This window comes from Leucoraja erinacea, chromosome 17 (genome assembly GCF_028641065.1).
Source record: "Leucoraja erinacea ecotype New England chromosome 17, Leri_hhj_1, whole genome shotgun sequence".
NCBI classification, from domain to species: Eukaryota; Metazoa; Chordata; class Chondrichthyes; order Rajiformes; family Rajidae; genus Leucoraja; species Leucoraja erinaceus.
The window spans coordinates 42536409-42553303 of record NC_073393.1 but is presented as its reverse complement, the minus strand read 5'-3'; the positions used below and the strand labels follow the sequence as shown (position 1 = coordinate 42553303).

At 45.6% G+C, this 16895-nt stretch overlaps 2 protein-coding genes across 6 annotated transcripts in view; one reads left to right on the top strand and one right to left on the bottom strand.

The window, feature by feature from the left end:
• The window catches only part of ca5a (carbonic anhydrase Va), a 62990-nt gene extending 53247 nt beyond the window's left edge, over positions 1-9743 (bottom strand). Inside the window, exon 1 of one of the 2 annotated variants that reach the window (XM_055649058.1) lies at positions 9551-9743. The gene's annotated coding sequence lies outside the window, so the exon portion shown is untranslated. The remainder of the gene's footprint in view (positions 1-9550) is intronic. The other variant, XM_055649057.1, reaches the window with a different exon arrangement.
• Positions 9744-10442: 699 nt separating this feature from the next.
• banp (BTG3 associated nuclear protein) overlaps positions 10443-16895 on the top strand; it is a 144034-nt gene continuing 137581 nt past the window's right edge. For 2 of the 4 annotated variants that reach the window (XM_055649055.1, XM_055649056.1), the window contains exon 1: positions 10443-10596. The gene's annotated coding sequence lies outside the window, so the exon portion shown is untranslated. The remainder of the gene's footprint in view (positions 10597-16895) is intronic. The other 2 variants (XM_055649053.1, XM_055649052.1) reach the window with 1 other exon arrangement.

The window sequence follows — 16895 nt, the reverse complement described above, 5'->3', positions numbered from 1 at the left end:
GCCCACATTCCTTTGATCTCTTTCCAACGTGTATTGGCTGATCTATGATTGTTTCCAGCATTCTTTGGTTTTTACTTGATAACCATCCATGGTATTCAGGATCCTCCATTGCAATTTATTGAACATCCTTAAATATAACAGAGCTCCAACACAGATTTTGAAACTAACACTCCAGAATTGAACTCGAGCTTCGTTTTCCTTTAACCAATAGCATTGAACTTGGTCATGGAACCCGTTTTCAAAGTTGACGTTAAAATATTTTAGAAACAAAGAACTACAGATGCTTTTTTTCTGCAAATACACAAAAGGACATAAAGCCACAAATAACTATCATCCAGTCACCTTGACATTCACCATCATGAAGTGCTTTGGGAGGCTGGTTATGGCACACATTAAATCCAGCCTGCCAGCATCCTCGATCCCCTGCAGTTCGGCTACCACAACAGGTCCATGGCTGATACCACCTCCAAGGCCTTACACATCCCTGGAATACCTGGATAAACATGACACCCTCATCAGATTCCTATTCATAGACTATAGTTCTGCTTTCAATACCATTTTCCCAACCATACTCATTCCAAACTTGTGGAAATTGGAGTCAGAACTCTCCTCTGCAACTGGATCCTTGATTTTCTGACCAACAAACCACAATCAGTGAGGATAGGTGAGAAATCATCCTCTATGATAATCCTTAATTCTGGTGCCCGGCAAAGATGCTTTCCCAGCTCCCTACTATACTCCTTATGCACTCATGACTGTGCAGCTAAATACCAATATTACTCAATTTACAAGTTCGCAAATGACACCATCGTATTGGGGGCAGATACCAAATGATGAGACGGGGTGCAGAAAGGAAATTGAGAACCTCGTGCCATGACACCAACCTCTCCCTCAATTACAGCAAGAGAAAGAAGAATGTGATCGACTTCATAAGGCGAAGCAATACATTAATAGTGCAGACGTAGAGATGGTCAAGTTCCCAGGAATAAATATTACCAGCAATCAAACCTATGGCTAAGAAAGCACACCCTAAAAGGCTTAGGAAGTTCGATATGTGCCCAACAACCCTCACTAACTTCTACAGAAGTGTCACAGGAAGCATTTGATCAGGATGCCTCACAGCCTAGTTTGGGAACAGCTCCATCCAAGACCAACAAAATCTTTTCACTGTACCTCAGTACTCATGAAAATACTAAACTAAACTAAACGATGGTATAACACAGCATGTCAAGTAACATCTCCAGCGAAGATAGATAGATGATGCTTCGGGTCGAGACCCTTATTCACACTGATTGTAGGAGGGAAGCGAAGCAAGCTGGAAAAGGGGAGAGGCAGAGCTTGACATAAAGTGAGTCAGGGCGTAGGGCGACATATGCGAGGAGGGGGGTTGATAGGCAGATGATTGAAAAAAAAGGCCAGAGATATGAACGTGGGAGAGCCAGGTTTGAAGAGTTGGAGATCGTGAAGCCAGAGGCAGGAAAGTAGACACACAGCACCTCATATTCCATTTGGCTGGAGTAAAAATTCAAAAATCACACGCAATGAGCTTTCTGTCCTGGACCTTCTCCAGAATGAGGCCACACACAAGCTGGTGGAACAGCGCCTCATCAGGGCCGGATTTAGATGAAGAGAGGCCCTAAGCTGATCCACTTGTGGGGCTCCTCCCAATCCCCCACCCCCACGACTAGAGGAAGATGGTCCACGAGATTGACACCGATTTGCAGCTGAGCGTGGCCAATGAGATAAGGGGCTGGAAAGCTGTGCTTATCTATTTATTTATTTATTTATTTATTCCCAGTGCTAGTGTCGAGTTATTGGCTTAAAACACTTTTATTCTGAAATGGAGGGCAAGGAAAATTACTGAAGGGTTGTTTATAGACCACAGTGCGTTGTGACAGCATATGTAAGGAAAGCCTATGACAGTGTCAAAAATATTATACACCTTGCAGGGCTCTCACTTAATTTTTTTTCTCTGTTGTCAGCCGGGTAACCTTGGCAGCTTTTTAAGTTGCCAAATGACAGTTTAGGTGGTCATTTAAGATGGCTTGCATGACGCGTGCGATAATGTGCTCGGACGAAGTGGGTAGTTACCAGTCGGAATTATGCTCAATGAAACATTCACATTTTATTTCAGCTTCAAATAAAGTCACAAACTAAACATATTCACCAATCAAGACATGATATATACTACAATGACATGCAGCAAAATTATAATACAGTATCTCAACTCTTTTTACACATTGCAATGAATGCAATTTATATTATTTCTTTCCACTTCCAAACAAAAATGTGGTTGGATTATTCAGCGTATGATCAACCTCGGGGAGACCAAGCGCAGGCTTGGCGATAGCTTCGCACAACACCTCCACTGTTCGCAATAACTAACCTGCTCTCCCGGTAGCTCAACACTTTAACTCCCCTTCCCATTCCGACCTTTCTGTCCTGGACTTCCTCCATGGCCAGAGTGAGGCCCACCGCATATTGGAGGAGCAGCACCTCATATTTGCTTGGGTAGTTTACACCCCAGCGGTATGAACACTAGCTTCTCTAATTTCAGGTAGTCCTTGCTTTCTCCTTCTTTCCCGTCCCATTCCAAGCTCTCCCACAGCCAACTGTCTCCATCTCTTTCTTTCTGTTTCGTGCCCCCCCCCCCCGACATCAATCTGAAGAAGGGACTCGACACGAAACGTCGCCTATTCCTTCGCTCCATAGATGCTGCCTTACCCGCTGATTTTCTCAAGTTTTTTTGTCTACCAATGGGATCCCACCACTGACCACTCCTCCCTCGTTGGCTTTCCGCAGAGACCGCTCCCTCCGTAACTCCCTGGTCAATTTGTCCCTTCTCACCCAAACCACCCCCTCTCCTGGCACTTTTCCTTGGAAATGCTACACTTGTCGCTTTACCTCTCCCCTTGACTCCATCCAAGGAGCCTTTCAAGGTGCGGCAGAGGTTCACCGGCACCTCCTCCAATCTCATCTATTGCATCCACTGCTCTAGGTGTCAGCTGCTCTACATCGGTGAGACCAAGGGTAGGCTTGGCGATCGCTTCGCCCAACACCTCCGCTCAGTCGGCAATAACCAACCTGATCTCCTGGTGGCTCAGCACTTCAACTCCCCCTCCCAGCTGGTCAAAATTACATGGCTTTTAGGTTGCCCGGCGGGACTATAGGTGGCCATTGGCAACCGGGCAACTGTTAATTTCGAGCCCTGCAGTGCCAGAACGATATGCTGACTTCTAGGTCCAAGAGTTTGCAGATTAATTTGGATTGGATTATGGTATTGAAGGTGAAGCTATAGTCAATAAGGAGTCGTCAAACGTAGGTGTCCTTGTTATCTAGGTATTTCAGAGATGAGTTTAGGGCCAGTGAGATGTGGACCTGTTGCAACAATGTGTGCCATCACCAATCCCTTTCACTGTTCCTCATATCCCTTCAAAGTCAAAGTATCCTTTATTGTCATTCAGACCTTTCGGTCTTAACGGAATTTTGTTGCCTTGCAGTCATACATATGATAAAATATCAAAACACACAATAAACACAAATTTAACATCCACCACAGTGAGTTCACCAGACACCTCCTCACTGTGATGGAAGGCAAAAGTTGTAAAGTTTTTGTCTCTTCCCTCCTTGCTCTCCCTCTGTGCTGAGGCGATCCAGGCCTCCGATGTTGTGACCCCACCGGGTAAGTCCCGCGGCTCAACCGTGCTCCGCGAACGGGCCAGTTCAAACTCCGCCGGTGGTCGAAGCTGCCACCCTCCAGTCCAGCGGATGAAGCTGTTGTTGCGGGAGCTCCGGAAAACCAGGTCACCAACCTGTGACCTGCGAGCTCCCTCCGAAGTCGGGTCGCCGCTACCTCAGCTCCGAGTCGGGCCGCCGCCGCCTCAGCCCCGAGTCGGGCCGCCGCCGCCTCAGCCCCGAGTCGGGCCGCCGCCACCTCAGCCCCGAGTCCGGGCCGCCGCCGCCTCAGCTCCGAGTCGGGCCGCTGCCGAAAGCCGGAACGCCGCCTCAGCCCCGAATCGGGCCGCCGCCTCCTCAGCTCCGAGTCGGGCCGCTGCCGAAAGCCTGAATGGCGCCTCATCTCCGAGTCGGGATGCCGCCGCCCTAGCCCCGAGTCGGGCCGCCGCCGCCTCAACTCCGAGTCGGGCCGCTGCCGAAAGCTGGAACACTACCTCAGCTCCGAGTAGGGCTGCCGCCGCCTCAGCCCCAAGTCGGGCCGCTGCCGCCTCAGCCCCGAGTCGGGCCGCCGCCGGAACGCAGCCACAGCTCCGAGTCGGGCCGCCGCCAGAATGCAGCCTCAGCTCTGTCGGGCCGCCACCACCTCAGCCCCGGAGTCGGCCAGCCTCGCGTTGGTAAGTCCTGGCTGTCTCTGCCTCCGGAGCCTCTGGTCCCAGTTGGAGGCCGCCAGCTCCACCATTAGGCCTCAGCGCAGACGGAGACAGAGACGGGGGATACAACGAGAAGAATCGCACCCCCCGAAGGAAGAGACTAAAACAAGTTTATCCCATCCCCCCCACACATACACAACCTAATAACTCAAATTAACTAACTAAAACAGGACAAGAAAACAACAAAAAAAAAGAACAGATGGACTGCAGGCGAGCCGCAGCTGCTAAGGCAGCGCCGCCACTTCATCTTTGGAACCAACCAAGTGAACCTCCTTTGCAATTGTATAAACTTCCTTAAGATGGAAATCAAAATTGTACATAATATACTAACTCCAGTCTCATCAGACCTCGTTTCATTTTAATATTTCTACTTTAAGCTCCTTTGCCCTTCAATAAAAAATAACTTATTTTAATCTTTCTGAGGATTTCACTGATGACTGCACAATTATTCTATTTAACAGTTCCTCAAATCAACACCGTATACTTTGACCATCCTTTGTGAAGTCTGGTGCCAAGAATATATTTGGAACAATTTTGGGGAGCATCGATGCTCAGGTGGAGTTAATGTAACTTTCTTGTTTTTTCAGGTATTGGTGGGCCCATATCGTAACCAGCTGCCAGAGAGAAAGAAGACTGGTCAAAACTCGATAACATTGGTTTTGGCCACATTCTGCAAGTTAAAGTGTATTATAGTGAACGTGCTTAGATACTGCACAACATCCAGCCTACTGATCTTCGGGCGGAAGCTTATCTCTGCACATATGATAAATATGCAAGCAGTCCATAAACACATTGGATAAGAGGCAGAATGTTAGACATGTATGTAGGCAGGATGTGTGTTACAATTGAGGGTAGAAACTTTGTAACAGCATGAACATCTCCATCAATGCGTGTTAATATCTTTAACACTTCCTTCAAACACGTTTCAGAATGTTGGCACATCCCTCCCCCAACTCTCCATCTTCCATAGCCATCTCCTTGCTGAATAATAATGAGAAATGTGTGACGATATCCACTTGTTCACCTGGTGGATAACCTAGATATATTGCAACATTTTGCGCTTAACAAGTGCCAAGCAGTAGCCATTTCAAAAGAGAAAATCAAACTGCTTTACATTTCGTAGCATTCCCACTGCCAAGGGCTCAACATCTCGACTAGAAACTCAATGGGATAGGTCATGTAACCAATGTAGCCATACAAGCAGGGATGAGAGGCTGCGTATCTTGGTTTTCTGAATCTTTCCTCTTCAAAAATACAATAGGATATTCAGCACCTCAATAGTTTAACTGCATCTCCAGTAGCATTCATATACATCAGCACCATCGGGGACAAACAAGGCTGACCCTTTGATATTCATTTACCATGATATTCATTTCCTTGACAACCAGTACATCATAACTGCAGTAAATATATCTTCTTAAAAATGCAGTGCAGTCAACTCACCAAGGCTACTTACTTATCTATATGTGTAGGAAGGAACTGCAGTTGCTGGTTTAAAACGAAGATAGACACAAAAAGCTGGAGTAACTCAACAGGACAAGCAACATCACTGGAGAGAAGGAATGGGTGATGTTTCGAGTAGAGACCCTTCTTCAGACTGAAAGTTACTGGAAAGGCAAACGAGAGGTATGGATGATGATGTGGAGAGAAATAGAACAATGAATGAAAGATAAGCAAAAAAGTAACGATCCTGAAGGAACACGAGAAAACGAGAAGCTGATGCGACTTGGGTGGGGGAAGGGATGGAGGGAGAGGGAATGCTGGGGTTACTTGAAGTTAGAGAAATCAATATTCATACTACTGGTCTGTATGCTGCCCAAGCAAAATATAAGATGCTGTTCCTCCAATTTGCATGTAACCTCAGTCTGACAATGGAGGAGGCCTAGGGCAGAAAGGTCAGGGTGGGAATGGGGAGAATTAAAGTGTTTAGCAACCAGGAGGTCAGATAGGTCCAGGCAGACTGAGCGAAGGTGTTCAGCGAAATAATCACTCAGTCTACATTTGGTCTCACCGATGTGCAAGAGCCCACATCTTGAACAACGCATACAATAGATGAGGTTGGAAGAGGTGCAAGGGACACCCTGTCAAACCTGAAACAACTGTTGGGGTCCCTGGACAGAGTCAAGGGAAGAGTTAGTGTGACAGGTGTTACATTTCCATGGGAAGGTACCTGGGGAGGGGCTGGATTGGGTGGGAAGGGTTGAGTTAACCAGGGAGTGGGAGGGAACAGTCTCTGTGGAAGGCGGAAAAGGGTGGAGATGGGAAGATGTGACTAGTGGTGGGATCCCCTTGGTGGTGGAAAAAATGTCGGAGGACGATGCGTTGTATGGACGAGGGGGAGGGGGAACAAGAGCAGAGCTGTGAAGTACTGTGGAAACACCTGTGAGAACCTCATATAGGATGGGTAGGGTAACTTGGGTAGGGGAACTCCTGTTCCCTAAAGAATGAGACCATCTTGGATGTGCTGGTATGGAACACTTCATCTTGGGCGCAGATGCGGCGTAGATGGAGGAATTGGGAGTGGGGATATAGCCTTTGCAGGAAGCATGGTGAAAATATGTGTAGTTGAGATAGTTGTGGGAGTCAGTGGGTTTGTAATAGACATCAGTTGATTGTCTATCTCCTGCGATGGAGAATGTGAGATCAAGAAAGGGGAGTGAGGCGTCGGTGAATTTGAGTGCCGGATGGAAATTAGCGGTGGTTAATGGTCCATGAGTTCTGCATTGGTGCAGGAGGTAGCACTGATGCAGTCACCAACGGAGTGACGGAATAGGGTTTGGGGATAAGTTCTGGAACAAAGATTGTTCAACATACCCTACAAAGAGGCAGGAATAGCCAAGGCCCATGCGGGTGCCCAGAGCTGTGCCTTTTATTTGGAGGAAGTGAGAGGAGTCATAAGTTCATAAGTGATAGGAGTAGAATTAAGCCATTCGGCCCATCAATACTACTCCGCCATTCAATCATGGCTGATCTATCTCTCCCTCCTAACCCCATTCTCCTGCCTTTTCCCATAACCTCTGACACCTGTACTAATCAAGAATCTATCTATCTCTGCCGTAAAAATATCCACTGAGGGCCTCCTTAGCCTTCTGTGGTAAAGAATTCCAGATTCACCACTCTGACTAAATAAATTTCTCCTCAACCTCTTCCTAAAAGAACGTCCTTCAATTCTGAGGCTCTTGTCCTAGACTCGCCCAGTAGTGGAAACATCCTCTCCACATCCACTCTGTCCAAGCCTTTCACCATTCTGCAAGTTTCAATGAGGTCATCCTTCATTCTTCTGAACTCCAGCAAGTAGAGGCCCAGTGCCGACAAACGCTCATCATAGGTTAACCTACTCATTCGTGGGATAATTCTTGCAAACCCCCTCTGGACCCTCTCCAGAGCCAGCACATCCTACCTTAGCTATGGTGCCTAAATTTGCTCACAATATCCAAATTCGGCCTTACTAGCACCTTGTAATGCCTCAGCATTACATCCCTGTTTTTGTATAGAAGCCCTCTTGAAATAAATGCTACCATTGAGTCGAAAGAGAAGTTGTTAAGGGCGATGCTGCTGCTGCTGAGTCGGAGGCTGCTACTGCGGGTCTGCGGACGGCTCGGACGACCCCGCGCGGCTCCCTGGAGGGAGACTGCTTTTCGGGGCTCCTGCAACGGCGAATTCTCCCGCCCGTGTTGCGGGGTTGAAGAGCTCCTGGAGCGGGGCCTAACACCATTGCCCCGCGCGGCTGGAACGGCCGCGGGACTTTGCGAGCACACACCGGGGGCTCCAACACCAAGACCCGGTGTGCGACCTCGCACCACCCGGCATGGCTTCAATGGCCGCGGGACAATCGCCATCGCCAGCCGGGGGCTTTGACTTTGACTCTGACATCGGGGGGGGGGGGAGAGTGCAGTGGAGAGATAAGTTTTTTTGGCCTTCCATCACAGTTATGTGATGGATGTTTATGTTAAATGTAATTATGTTGTGTCTGGGGTCTATTTGTGTGTAAAGTATGGCTGCAGAAACGGCATTTCGTTTGGACCTCCAGGGGTCCAAATGACAATTAAATTGACTCTCTCTCTTGACTCTTGAGGACCAAGATTAGATGGTTCTGCGGTCGTTACTTACTTCATCTCCCAAACTCTAAAACCCACAAGGTCTACCACCAAGTGCAAACTTGCAAGTACTTGGAAATACCAGAACCTACAGATTCATCCGAAATCCTTGCCATTCCTTTGTTGCCATAAGGCTACTAGATTTAAATCGTAAAAGCTACTATCAAGCTACAGTGGCTTATCATCAAATTCACAAGGGCAATTAAGAACGCATCCCTTGCCAATAATTCAAATTTTACGTTATCAGCATGTAGAAGCTGAGTCTTTCTCTTCCCATTTTATAAGCAGGTGCATACCATTTATGATCCTTCATTGCCTCTGCCACCATCCTCATATTGCAACACATACATCAGGTTGTTGTTCATTATCAACACGTCCAAACTTGTTACCAAGCTCAGGGAACTGGGTCTCTGCTCCTCCCTTTGCAACTGAATCCTCATTTCATTATCTTCAAACCGAGTCAGGGGAGAGGGAGACACAGAGATCATTTCATTATCTGGCATTGGGAAGAAGGTATAGAAGCCTGAAAGCTAGTACTAACCATTTCAGGATAACCTTCTTCCCAACAACCGTCAAGCTATTGAACACTACGAACTCCATCTAAATTGTGTATTACAAACTGTCTTGATTACACGAGGGAGTTTTCTCTGTCTTTGCACAATATTGTTTGATTTCATATATTGAACCTCTTGTTGCTGTTTCTATTATGGTGTCTGATTCTGTCTATAGGGTATCGACCCTAAAACGTCACTATTCATTTTCTCCAGACATGCACCGGACGGAACCATATTAAATCAACATCAACATCAGCCCGAATACACTCGGTTACATTCACTTTAAACTCCTTGGCACCGCAACGTCCTTCCATTCCACTTATTTAAGTTTGTCGCAATAAAGCAAACCGGAAATAAAATTAACACAATTGTGAGCATTCAATGACAACTAAACAACAAAATCGAGATTTTTAGTTTGCGAGGGTGGTGTTTGGCGAGTTGCGTTTCGATTCCTCGTGATAGTTATTAGAGTAACTTTTTAGAATAGGGGTCGAGGTGATAAAATAAGTCTTACCATAAAATTACCAGGTAAGTTCAGCTCAATATTAAACGTGTAACACAGCAATGGCGGAATTCGCTCCGCTGAGTGAATGGTTGCTGAGGGGTGTGGACAATCTCTCTCTCCCCATACCGATTGCCTTTGCTGCAGACAGACACAAAGTGCTGCAGTAACTCAGCGGGACGGGCAGCTTCTCTGAAGAGAAGGAAAGGGTGACATTTTGGGTCGAGACCGAGTCAGGGGGAGACACAGAGATAAGGAAGTGTATGGTGTGACAACGAGACATCAAAGGGATTGAGGTTCATGGAAAATGTACTGATCATTGTTAGCGAGAGGAAGCCAACAACATCCAGAGACAAAATGTAATCAGGGAGACAGTGTCAGAGTCAGAGAACTATGAAGAGAGAGAGGGAGGGAAACAAGGGTTACTTGAAGGTAGACTAAAATGCTGGAGAAACTCAGCGGGTGCAGCAGCATCTATGGAGCGAAGGAAATAGGCAACGTTTCGGGACGAAACGTTGCCTATTTCCTTCACTCCATAGATGCTGCTGCACCCGCTGAGTTTCTCCAGCATTTTCTTTGTCTACCTTCGATTCTCCAGCATCTGCAGTTCCCTCTTAAACAAAGGGTTAACTTGAAGTTGGACACAAAAAGCTGGAGTAACTCAGCGGGTCAGGCAGTATCTTTGGAGGAAAGGAAAAAGGGTGACGTTTTCGGGTCGAGACCCTTCTTTCAGTTAGTTTTACTCAAAGATTCGTTTTACTTGAAGTTAAGAGTAGTCGCTGCCTCATCATCATTACCGCTGGAGACAGAGAGGAAGCGCGCGCTTTGTACTCGACGCCCCAACTGCCGCTTCTCTCTCGCGCGTGTGTGTGTGCGCGCGCTCCCGCCACAGCCACAGCCCGCCCGCTGCCCCCGCGCGCGCACGCGTGCCGGCCAGTCAGTCAGCCGGCCGGCCGCCATCTTTGTTCCCCGCGGCCGCTGGTGTGCCGGAGCGCTTCTCTCGCGAGGAAGGGGCCGCCATTATCGGCTTTTAACAAGCAAGAAACGAGAAGTGAACGGTAATCACCACCGCGATAGTGCGGCTCTCGTTTGTAAACTGTGTGTGTCGGCTCGGCGCGCCTGCTTTGCCCAGGGACATGACTGGATATGTCGACTTTGTCTATAAATATACTAATACTAGAGTGGGATTTTGAGGTGGAGCGGCCTACAAGAGATCCGCCTGACTTTTTAAAATTTTCGTAGTAGACTTATGTTATGATTTCTATAACAAACAAGGTGATAATAACCGAGCGTGGTAATATGGCCGGCGTTAGTTTGCAGATTCATCAGTCTTTCAATTTTTTAAAAGTGACCGCTTATTAATTCTTAGTAAAAACTTACCACGGTACAACAGTATTCAATTTAGTGTTTTTCTTTTTACATTGCTGGAACTAGAGAATAATGCTCCGTGTCATTGTAAAATCATGTCTTTGCTGTCAGACATTTTTTCTGAATGTTTACCTGTGTGAATGACTTTCTCGTTTACCGCAACGCAGATTTGTAAATACATTCGGAAAATATATTTTCGTACCTAACGAGGTTTGATCACGTGCTGATTTTAAAAATACAAAGATTTGCCATGGTTTTAAATGCAACATATTATTTAGATTGTGGATGAGTTCCATTGGTATCAGAGTTGGTCTTCATTAAATAACAAAAAAACGGCCGCTTTTTTCTTATTACGTAGTTACACCCGATGCCTTTGTTTATACAATTGTATATTTTTATGTTGCAGCAACTACTTATGGTGTTGTTTTGTGACAGTATAGTTCGGTACTCAAAGTACTGGCTGACACTGCTACATAATTCTCAATATCAATGCGAGACCAACCAGAGTCTTGCAGAACGTTAGCTGTTTTTCCTTGTAACGTGAAAGTAAAGGCTGGTGTTGCTTGGGCCTTGAAAGTAGAGAGTGTTCTTCATGCTTGCTATTGTAATACTGTATCTGAAGCGGATAATGCAATGCTTCTCCCGTTTGCTATTAGAGAGGCATAAAAACAAAGGTTAGTTTTATAAAAAAAACGCCAACATCGTGTCTTTCACCTGGAAACACCAGGAAGTTGTTGACATGAGCTTGTTGAACAATCAATTATCTTCCAACCTAGCATTTCAAGTGTTGAAATTTGTAAAGGATGATTCATGTTATATCAATAAATGATTTAACTAATTTATACATTTTCGTTTTAAAAAAAATTAATAATACCCACATTTCTGGGATTAGTTGCAACTGATCTATTTTAGTCTTTCCAGTTATGAGAGCTATATTATTCTCACTATGTAATTGAGAAAACAATTATTTTTTTCTGTTCCTTTGAGAACATTAATAAATAAGAATTTGCTGTGAAACATACCACGTATGTCATCTTAATGCCTAAATGACATTTTAAATATATGCATGAAAATATTAAATTACTAGGAGATATGAGGCTGCAGATGCTGGAATCTGGAGCAAAAATAAGTAGAACTGAGAAGAATTTTCCTCCACTGCATTTGTGGAGGGAAATTGACACTATTTATGGTTGAGATCTTTCATTTGTACTGAAATAGTAGAGGCCCCTTGTATTCTCCTTCACTCTTTCCATCCAGATGAAGGATCGACTGACTCTTTCCTTCTGATGCTGACTGATTTGGTGAGTTCCTCCAGCAGCTCTCTATTTTGTTTGCTATCATAGTGACACTTTGACATTGGTATATTTTAAATCCATTAACTCTGCTTTGGAAAAGACATTTATGAAGAAACAATTTTACATAAATGTCTGTTTTGGATAGCTTCCTTGACATTAAAGAAAATCTAACTTTTGACTGCATTGTGATATTTTAATGTAAAATATCCTGCAATAGAATGTGGGAGAAGATGTTGAAGAAAAGGATTCATCAGAAATATTTGGGTTTGATAACAAAGAGTAGTTCATTGCAAGTCCCTCAAATCCATCAGTGACTTAAAAGTTAGTTGCAGACTTGAATTTCGAAATGTCATATTAATCAACTTTTCTTGTTCTACTTCGTTTCCAAAGTTATGGTGGTCCACAGTCAGTGACTACGCCTTGAGCTATTAAATCCTTAAACCATGAAATTCTCACTCTGTTTAAGAAGGAACTGCAGATGCTGGAAAATCGAAGGTACACAAAAAAAATGCTGGAGAAACTCAGTGGGTGCAGCGGCATCTATGGAGCGAAGGAAATAGGCAACGTTTTGGGCCAAAACCCTTCTTCAGACTGATGGGGGGTGGGGAGAAGAAAGGAAAAAGTAGTAGGAGGAGCCTGAAGGCTGAGGGATGGGAGGAGACAGCCCGAGGGCTGAGGAAGGGGAGGAGACATTGGAGGAACAGCACCTCATATTCTGCTTGGGGACCTGCATCCTGGGGGCATGAACATTGAATTCTCCCAATTTTGTTAGTCCTTGCTGTCTCCTCCCCTTCCTCAGCCCTCGTGCTGTCTCCTCTCATCCCTCGGCCTTCGGGCTCCTCCTTTTTCCTTTCTTCTCCCCGCCCCACCCCCCATCAGTCTGAAGAAGGGTTTCGGCCTGAAACGTTGCCTATTTCCTTTGCTCCATAGATGCTGCTGCACCCGCTGAGTTTCCCCAGCAATTTTTGGGTACCTTAAATTCTCACTCTCACTTTGCCTCTGGTGTTGCTCTTTTTCTGGTTTGGTCAAATGCATGAGTGACATCTGGAGCTGAGTGATACAGGCAAAAGTTAAACTGAATACTGCTGTTTGTTATCATCACTTGCAACACCTTTCACCTTTTTCCTGATGAATGCAAGTAGATTGGGTTAACAAATGAAGAATTTTCCCATCAGTCAATCTGTAAATTGGATTGGAAATTACAATTTCAGGTGCTGGAGATCTGATATAAAAACAGAGAATGCTGGAAATACTATGCAGGTCAGGCAGTGTCTTCGGGTGGGTGGGGTGGGAGAATGGGTAAAGGGGAAGAGGGAAGAAACAGGTTACCTATTTGGGGCAATGTTTCATCAGAACGAAAGAATCATAGGTCTAAAATCTGAGCAATAACTCACTCCACAGATGCTGTCTTATTTGAATATTTACTACATTTTACTAAATTAAAGAATCTCTGCTGTGAGGATAAATTGGTTGGAGTCTAGATTGAAGGGGAAGGGGGATGTTAAAACTTGGACAGCCATTTCCAGTTGGAGCAGAAGACCATGTCAACGTATGTTTCTGATGGGTCTTTTTGCACAACACAGAAGTGCACAAAAACTAGCCATATACTGCAAAAAACAGGGCTTTCGGCCTAACTTGTCCATGCCAACTAAGATGCCCCATCCCATTTGCCTGTGACTGGTCTGCATACCTCTAAAACATTTCCTGTCCATGTATCTGTCCAATTGTCTTTTAAAACTTGTTATTGTCCCTCTCTCAACTACTTCCTCTGACAGTTTGTTCAATGGTTGTCACATGGTTGGCACATGTGCGAAGGGCAAACACGCAATGAGATTCTCTTCTTACAAACAGTCCAGTAGAGCATTGTCATACCCACGCTCATCCCCAATTAGAAAATTATACGGAAATGGTCTAATTATCTTGCATGCAAGAGGCGGCATGATTTGCTGCTATTTTTCAAAGTCCACTCTGCACTCTTGGTATTATGTGGTGCTTGATTCAGGCAAGGCCCAGGCTACCGCAGGTCTCCGGCCATCACCTTCCCTTTGAAGTACAGTTTGTCCTGTGAACCAAACTCCCTCTCGTGGCACATTCATGTTTGTTCCCGGGCAAGCCTGCTGCGACTGACCTTAAGAGCCACAGTAGTCCAGATCCCAATTTCCTCCTCTCCTACCAGCGTCGCTCCTTGCAGGTTGTGTCTGCCGTCGTCGCTGGCTTCATCTTTCCGGTCTTCGGGGAACGAGCACATGTCGGCTCGGTGGGCTCCCCCTTTCGGGCTACTGTCCATGGGATTCGGCCGCGGGGGACCGGCTCGGCAGCTTACCCCCATAGGCTGCGACACTCTGCCATCCACGTGGAAAAGTTGCCCCTAAGGTTCCTATTAAATCTTTTCCCTCGCACCTTAAATTTGCGCTCTAGTTCTTGATTTCCCCTACTCAGGAAAAAAATCTAATTTTATTTATAATCATTTTATACACCTATAAGATCACCCCTCAGTCTCGTTTTCCAAGGAATGAACTCTGAATCTGTCCATGTATCTCTGGCTGTCAAGTCCTATCTTATGAAATATTTGTATATTGCCACTTGCAGAAAACTTTGCTGTGCAAATGGGGCCCAGAGATCATGTAAGGAGGTCTTAACTAGGGTGTTGAGACTTACTTGTGTATTAGTTTAGTTTCATATATTTTAGAGGTATAACATGGAAATAGGCCCTTCAGCCTAGTGAGTCCACACCTGTTCACGTAAGTTCTGTGATATTCCACTTTAACATCTACTCCCTGCACACTAAGGGAAGTTTTACAGAGGCTAATAAACTTACAAACTTGCACGTCTATGGTGTGTGGGAAGGATCTGGAGTATCCGAGGGAACCCATGCGGTCACAGGGAGAACATGCAAACACCACACAGACAGCTCCCGAGGTCAGGATTGAACATGGGTCTCTGGCGCTGTGAGACAGCATCTCTACCATCTGCGCATTGTGCAGCCCCATTTAAGGGACTTCACTCTAATTGGACAATGATTGCAAGTCCAAAGTGACCATTATCCTTCAATAGTGCTCCTCTTAAGCTTTCCATCATTATTAATGTGCTCTTATCCTCACCTGCTGCTGATTTCCACAACTTATTCAATATCTGCCTAATTTGGTCTCTCAATTGCTAGGCAGATTTTAAATTCCCTGCTGTAGTTTGGATATTGCTGCTATGGATAATTTGAACATCCTTTTGGTTTAGTCATTGCTGATTCCTGCATAGAATTATGCCAAAACACTTGCATGTATCACAGCCTTGAATGCAAGAGGGCATTCATTCAATTTTTGAAGATATCCAGAGGTACTTCGAGCCAAACAGAAAGTGCTGAAGGAATTCATCAGGTCATGCAGCATCTGTGGAGGGAATGAACAGACAACATTTTGGATTGGGACCCTTCTTCAGATTAATGGAGATGGGAGAGAAAGCAGGAAAAGGGAGGTGGAGTGGGGTAAAGCCTGGAAGATGATAGTGCGAGGGGTTGATTGGCAGATGGGGTGGTGATAGTGACAAAAGCTTGAGGTGAAAAGGAGATAAAAGGGTGTCAGCTGAGGAAAGATGAAGAGTGAAATGTAAAGCTATTGGTGTAGGAATGAACTGCAAACCCAAACAGACTGGGCGATGGTTTCGCTAAACACCTTCGCTCAGTCCACCTGGACCTGCCTGATCTCCCAGTTGCCGAACACTTTAATTCCCCTTCCCATTCTCACACTGAGCTTTTTGTCCTGGGCTCCTCCCTTGTCAGAGTGAGACCAATTGGAAATTGGAGGAACAGCATCTCATATTTTGCTTGGGCTGCTTACAGCCTAGTGGTATGAGTACTGATTTCCTCTACCTTCAAGTATCCCCTGCACTCTCTCTCTCTCCACCCCTCCCCCCCCCCATGCAAGTCGTACCAGGTTCCCGTTCTCACCAAGCATACAGCTAACAATGGCCTGTTTCCTTTATCATCGCTACTTTTTAGCATAGCTTCCATTAATTAGTTATATATCAATCTACATCACTGTCTATATCTCTTGTTTTCCTTTCCCATGACTAGTCTGAAGAAAGGTCTTGACCAGAAATGTCACCCATTCATTCTCTCCAGAGATGCTGCCTGTCCCGCTGAGTTACTCCAACATTTTGTGTCTATCTTCGGTTTAAACCAGCATCTGCAGTTCCTACAGAGATCAAAAGGATGTCAGATGAGTGAAATGCAAAGTCAGTGGGAGGGTTGTAGATGGAAGGGAACATGGGTGAGGGGAAAGAGATAATTCTAACTCCTTCCCCATTCCCTTACTGACCTTTCTGTCCTTGGGCCTCCTTCATTGCCACAAGCAAACTGGACGAACAGCACCTTGAATTCCGCTTGGCGAGCTTATATCCCAACGTTGAATGTATGAACTTTGAATTCTCCCATTTTAAGTGATCAGCCCCTACCCCTTTTCTCTTTCTGGTGCGCCACCACAGCGCGCACCCATTTTCCCCAACTGCATGCCCCAGTCACCCTGCTCCTTTCCCCTCCAATATCCATTCAGATCCCATCCCCCAAGTCCATCATTCACCTTTTATCCATCCTTCAGCCCTCTTCTTAGTCCTCTGCTGTTACATAATCTGACACCATGTCTCCTTTTCACATCTAGCCTTCGTCACCACCATCTGTCAATCACCTCCCTTCACGTGCGTAA